Genomic DNA, 6794 nt, shown 5'->3' on the forward strand with positions numbered 1-6794 from the left:
GGGCTTTCTATGTGTAGAATCACATCATCTACAAATAGTGAAATTTTTACTTCTTCCTTTCCATTTTTGATGACTTTTATATCTTTTTCTTTCTTAAGATCTTGAGCAAGCCCTTCTAACATAATGTTAAATAGAAACAGTGATAATGCACATCCTTATCTTAAAAGGTCTTAGAGGGAAAGCTTTTAGGATTTCACTATTAAATATGACCCTATTAAATATAAACCTTTTATCATGTTCAGAAAGTTTCCTTCTATTCTTATCTTTTGCAATGTTTTTATCAGGAAAGGACGGTGTATTTTGTTGAATGCTTTTCCTGCATCTATAGAGTTTATCATGTGTTTTTTTCTTTCAATCTGTTTATGTGGTGTGTTACATTGTTTTTCTTATGTTGATCCATCCTTGCATACCACGGATGAAACTGACTTGGTCGTGGTGTGTAATTAATTTGCTGTTTTGTTAAATATTATTAGCATGTTTTTTGTTGAGAATTTTAGTATCTAGTTTCATTAGAATGATTGGTAATTTTCCTTTCTTTTGGAGTCTTTGGCTTTGGTATTAGGGTGATGTTGGCATCTTAGAATGCACAAACTGAGAAGAAAGGAGAAATAAATAAAGTTGAGCATATAATGATGGAATTAAAAATTAAGCCCATGAAGACCTGAACGTAAAAATATTAAAAAGAAAATCATTCACAAATGACAAACTAAGGAAAATATTCAAATTATATTTGATATTCCAAAATGTAACAATATAGATGCAAAAAAGTGAAAAAAGAAGCCTAATGTAAACTATGAACTATAGTTAATAGAACAATTGGAATATTCCTTATTCACTTGTAACAATGTTACCATAGTAATTAAAATGTCAACAATAGACTGATACAAGGGAATACTATGTTTTTTACTTGATATTTCTTTAAACCTACAACTCACTGAATTAAAAAAATAAAAATATGTGAATAAGAATAAAACGTATTAAAAATTTTAAGCGATCATAGAAAGTGAACAAATGATTCAAAATGCAAAAAATGCAAATAATTATGAACGTGAAAATATCCTTAGCTTCATTAACAATCAACTCAAGTGAAATTAAAATATTCAGGAAATCTGTTTTCTCAATAATCACTTTGACTAAAAAACAACAATTTCCCAGAGGTAGAGAGGATATGAATTTGAAAACTGTAAATTGACTGTGGAAAGTAACTTGTCCATTTAGGGTCTTATTCTTTTGTTTTTTCGGGGGACGGCTGCATGCAACAGAGACTAAACATTCTTTGTTTGGGGAGCATCTGTTCAGAAGTAGAGTTTAATTCAAAACAAATCCTGAAATCTGTGTGGTTTAATTAGTTTACTCTCATGTTTAACTGGGGTGAATACTATGTGATGCCTAAGGGAGTGTACTCACTTTAGACAGGCGGGGTTTGAACCTTACCTCTGCCTCTTAACTACCTCTGTGACTTTTAAGCTAGTTAACATAATTTATGTAATCCCTTCCTTCCTCATCTGTTATAAATGAAAAATGATACTAATCACATCAAAGTTACAGAATATTAAGTGGGATCATATATATAAAAGGCTTAAAAAGTGCTAACAATAGGATGTGTGGTCATTTTTAGATAATTATTTTGAAGTTCTTTCCAGGTGAAAGGCCTTCACTAATTTAACAAATTTGTTTTCTTCAGATACAGACTCCACTGTATATTTACCAGTCAACTGAACTATTTTCAATCCGTTTAACAAATCTCATCATGGTCTACATACCAAGATCTTGAATAGACATTGCAATTAAAAAGATGGATGATGTAATGGCTTAAAATAAGAAAATGCATATTGACATGAGTAAATCAGTAAATTAGATGTGACTCAAGGAAAATGAAAGATGAAGAGAGGGAAACCCTTTGAATTGACTTCATTCTTACAAACTCAGATTACCTGTTTGTAAATGAGTTTCCAAGGCAACATATTCACAATTGGCAGATATCCCATTAATTCAGAGGATAAATATAAAATGCATACTAGGAAATTTATTTGCAAGTTCTTGACTGTAGTTAAAAGGTAAAATTTTAGGTTGTTTATATATTTAGAATGAAAGATTAAAAGTCAGCCATAGGACTATCCAATGCAATCGTGGACCCTGATGTAAACCATGGGCATAAAATAATAATGTTATAATAATTCATCAATCATTACAAATGTATCACATTAATGCAAGGTGTTAATAGAGCTTGAATATGGGAACTCTTTCTTTCTACATAATTTCCTTTAAATCCACAAATTCTCTAATTAAAATAAAATTGTGAAATGACAACATACAAAATGGAAGTAAATATTTGGAAACCATGTAAATTATGAGTTTTATACCCAGATTAGACACAGAACTCCTACAGCTCAGTAATAAAAGACAAACAATACAATTTCAAAATGGATAGTGGGGTCAAATAAATATTTCTCCAAAGAAGATAGACAAACTTCCAATAAGCACAAGTAAAGATGTTCAACATCATTAGCAATTATGGTTGAAGAACTCATACTTTTTAGAAAGTTGATGAATCTTGGACCCATTATGCTTAGTGAAGGAAGCCAGGCACAAATGGTTCAAATATTATAAGAATCTATTTATAAGACATATTCATAGTTGATATTTCCATAGAGTCAAAGTGCAGATGGGTATTTGTTAGGGACTGGTGAGAGGAAGGGATGGGGAGTTAATGCTTTATGGATCTGGGTTCCTTTTAGGATGATGAATATAGTTGGAAACTAGATAGAGGTGGAGGTTGCACCATAATGTGAATGTACTAACTGCCACTGATTTCTTCAGTTTATAATGGTTAATTGATGTTATGTGAATTTTACCTCAATAAAATTGCTTGAAATATAATAGGAATGATGATCCATTTTTCCCCCAAGGAATTGCATGCTTCTATATGGATAATCCTTGAAGACATCAGGAAAAGTGAAATAATGAATGCACAAAAGTGAAATATTGCATGATCCTACTCATGTGAAATACATAGAGGGAACACCCTAATAGAGGGGAAAAATTACATTTTACCAAGACTCTGAGGCAAGGGAGTGTGAAATTATTGCTTAAAAGTTTCAGGTTTGCATCATTGCCTGAAAATTACTGCTTAAAATTTTCAAGTTTGCATCACTGGTAGCTGCTACTGCACCGCCCAAGACGAACTGGGAAGGAGGTGGCCTACATAGTTCCTCAGAGAGGATATCCAAGCCAGGCAAATGCTGCACCTAAGGCAGTGGGAATTTGGCCATCAGCAAGGGCAAGAGCAGAGGTAGGGGCTCTGACACATGCTTCTCCTACCCCTTAGCCTGAACCAGAGGAGACCAGAAAACCCAGGTATCTGAAAGGGGATCTGCTCCCTGAGAAGGGGAATTCTGTTCATCAGGATTTGGAGATTGTTCAATCACCAGAAGCACAATGTTGTCAATGTTGGGTTGGGTAGTTCAGGGAAAACTACCATTCTCTACCAATTTTCTATGAATGAAGTTGTGCATACATCCCCTACAATAGGAAGTATTAGAGAAAGTGGTTAATAACACGTGTTTCTTAGTTGAATCACCTGATAGTGATTGTCAATAATCCCTCAGAACCAGAGAGGTTCAATTTCAGGGAGTCATGTCCCACATAGGGGGGAGACAATGCATTTACAAGCTGAGTTTGGCTTAGAGAGTGGCTAGATTTGAGCAACATGCAGTTGCTCATGTGGTAACTCTTAGGCTAGAAAAAGACCTTGAATAAAGGGTGGTGGTGGTAAAGACAAATGTGTTTATATGGCTAAGAGTCTTTAAAAAAAGTCAGGAGGTCATCAGATGGGTTGCACTTACACACAACACAGCAGGATCCCAGAGACAGCCAAAGAAGATGGAACCCCAGGTACTAGTGATCCTGAGGGCTATGAGACACACAGGTTCTTCAGGCATGGCAGGTGGCTCTGGAGTTGAGTGCCTTATCAGTGGATCAAACTTTGCAATTTCTGTTCCTGAGTGAGAAAGAATTGAACTCAGATGTGACCTTTCTACACATACCTCTTCTGTGATTTTTACTGAACCTGTGGTTGGTGTATACTCAGGAGACCTTAATCTCTGGACTGGCCATATGCCAGCTTGGCTCTGAACCTCATCAGTGTAAGTCATTGGACTTACCCAGGTCAGCTAACAAGAAGGTGAAGATGATTAACCACCACACCAGGGAACCAAGAGTGCCTGCAACTCCAAGCAGGAGAATCACATGAATCAACCATGTGTGACCTAAGCCCCTCTTGATATAGAGGTAGAGTGGACATCACCATCCCTGGTTTCACAGGAATATGGAGTAAATTATGGATTAGAGTGGACTTACTGATATTCTACTATAGAAATATTGTGACTAGTAATGGAAGAAATGGTAGCATTGATGTGGAGAAAGTGGTCATGGTGGTTGCTGAGGACAGGGAGAAGGTAGAGGAGATGTGATGGTGGGGACATTTATGGGACTTGGAGTTGTCCTAAATGATATTTCAGGGACAGATGCTGGACATTATATATCCTGCCATAACCGACTGAAAGTATTAGGGGAGAGGGTAAATATCAGTATAACTATAATCCACACAGTGCAGCAGTGTTCCAAAATGTATTGACCAAAGGCAATGAATGTGCCACAATAATGAATGATGTTGTTGATGTGGGAGGAGTGGGGGAGTGGAGTGTGGGGTATATGTGAAACTCATATTTTTTAATGTAATATTTTGGTGATCTACATATCTTCAAAAAATTTTAAAATTAAAAGGTAAAAATAAATAAATTAAAAAATAATAAATAAAGTTTAATGGGAAAAAAATAATGCATGATTCCTAATGTGGGCTATTTGGTGGCCAAGAATCTCTAAGGGAAATTTACCATACTAACACTGTGTTTTTAATAGTTGTTGTGGAAAGCACAGACAGAGAATGGATTTCTGTGACTAGAGAAAAACTGTATAAAATGTTAGTGCATAAGGGCCTAAAAAAGGCTGATATGATTAATTTTGCTGATAAACAAGATAGTAAAGCATGTATGGTTATAGCAGAAATGTCCCAGTTTTTGAAACTTCTGTTAAACATCATTACTGGCATGTCCAGGCATGCTGAGCTCTTAGAAGTGAGGAATATATTCTTTACAGAGGGAGCTAAGAGTCATATTCATAGGCAGCCCTGGAAGTTTTCAAACAAATCATAAAATTGATACAATAAAATAATATAATAAATGCAAAACATTCCTGCATACAGTTAAAAAAATAATCTCCTTTAACATGGACCTGAAGCTAGCAATGTCAAGGAGATAACATTTATCATCAAAAATTGAAAGTTGATCTCATAACACTCTGTTTGATTGAAATTTTACTTCATCATATTTGAGGTCACCTGGTCTCTTGGCAGGTCTGCATTTATGACCTGACTAAAGAAAGAAGATTTCCAGTTCTGAGGATTTGAAAGTTGCTAAAACAGCTTTTCAGCCACCACGGAGCAAATGACAATTTCCAGAATTTCCTCCAAAGCATTTTTTCAGAGCCCCCTTTATGTCTTTATTCCTCAGACTGTAGATGAAAGGGTTCAGCATGGGAGTGACCACAGTGTACATCACTGAGGCTGATGCCCCTGAATGTGTGTTGTGTGAAGCAGGAGAACTTAGGTACACCCCTATGCTGGTACAATAAAATAGAGACCACTAAAAGGTGAGATGCACAGGTGGAAAATGCTTTATACTTCCCCTGAGCTGATGAGATTCCATGTATGGAGGAAATGATCTTAGAGTAAGAGAAGAGGATCCAAGCAAGGGGACCCCCAGCCAGAACTCCAGCTAGTAAATACATTACTAAGTAATTGAAAAAAGTGTCAGAACAGGCGAGTAGGACCATTTGACGAAGTTCACAGAAAAAGTGTGGGATTTCTATATGTGTAGAAAAATATAGCTGTAACACCATTAACCCCTGTAAACAAGAATGCATAACACTCATGACCCAGGACCCCAGAACCATCAGGACACAGATCTGGGGGTTCATGATGACTGTGTAGTGAAGGGGATGGCAGATGGCCATGAAGCGATCATAGGCCATCACAGCCAGGAGGAAGTCATCCAACCCTACAAAGAGTATGAAAAAGTACATCTGGGAGATGCAGCCTGTATAGCTTATGACTCTGCTCTGTGCCTGAATGTTCACCAGCATCTTTGGGACAGTGGTGGAGGATAAACAGATGTCACAAAGGGACAGGTGAGAGAGGAAGAAATACATGGGTGTGTGGAGGTGAGAGTCAGTGATGATGACCAGGATTATGAGCAGGTTACCAAAGATGGTGACCAGGTACATGGACAGGAACAGCCAAAAGAGGAGGGGCTGCACTTCTGGATCCTCTGAAAATCCCAGGAGAAGAAATTCGGAAATTTGCGTTTGATTTCCCGGTCCCATGTGGTTGATGAGACTAAAAAGAAATAAAAAGGAACTTGGGTAGTTTTTACAAATCAAGTAGCACTATCCAAATAGGAATGATACATTGTGTATTTCAGTGAAAAATATAATATCTCTATTATTTATATGGATCTTAGCCCTTTAGTTTATTTATATTGTCATTTCTGATTAGGAATTCAATTCCCCAAACTCAGGTCTTTACCAAGCATTCATGAATACTACATATTTAATGAGAAATTCATTCATTTGTGAAATATATATTGAGTTGTGACTAACAAGCAAGTAGAGTTGTGGCAATGAATCTACAATGCTGTAACTGAAAATCCCAATCTTCTGCTTTTAGAGAGAGAATA

General features: G+C 36.3%; 1 pseudogene; it reads right to left on the bottom strand.

Annotated features, from left to right (window-relative positions):
* Positions 1 to 5486: 5486 nt before the first annotated feature.
* On the bottom strand, positions 5487 to 6441 carry LOC131276768 (olfactory receptor 7A10-like; annotated as a pseudogene).
* Positions 6442 to 6794: the final 353 nt, after the last annotated feature.

Source organism: Dasypus novemcinctus, chromosome 30 (genome assembly GCF_030445035.2).
Source record: "Dasypus novemcinctus isolate mDasNov1 chromosome 30, mDasNov1.1.hap2, whole genome shotgun sequence".
Lineage (NCBI taxonomy): Eukaryota > Metazoa > Chordata > Mammalia > Cingulata > Dasypodidae > Dasypus > Dasypus novemcinctus.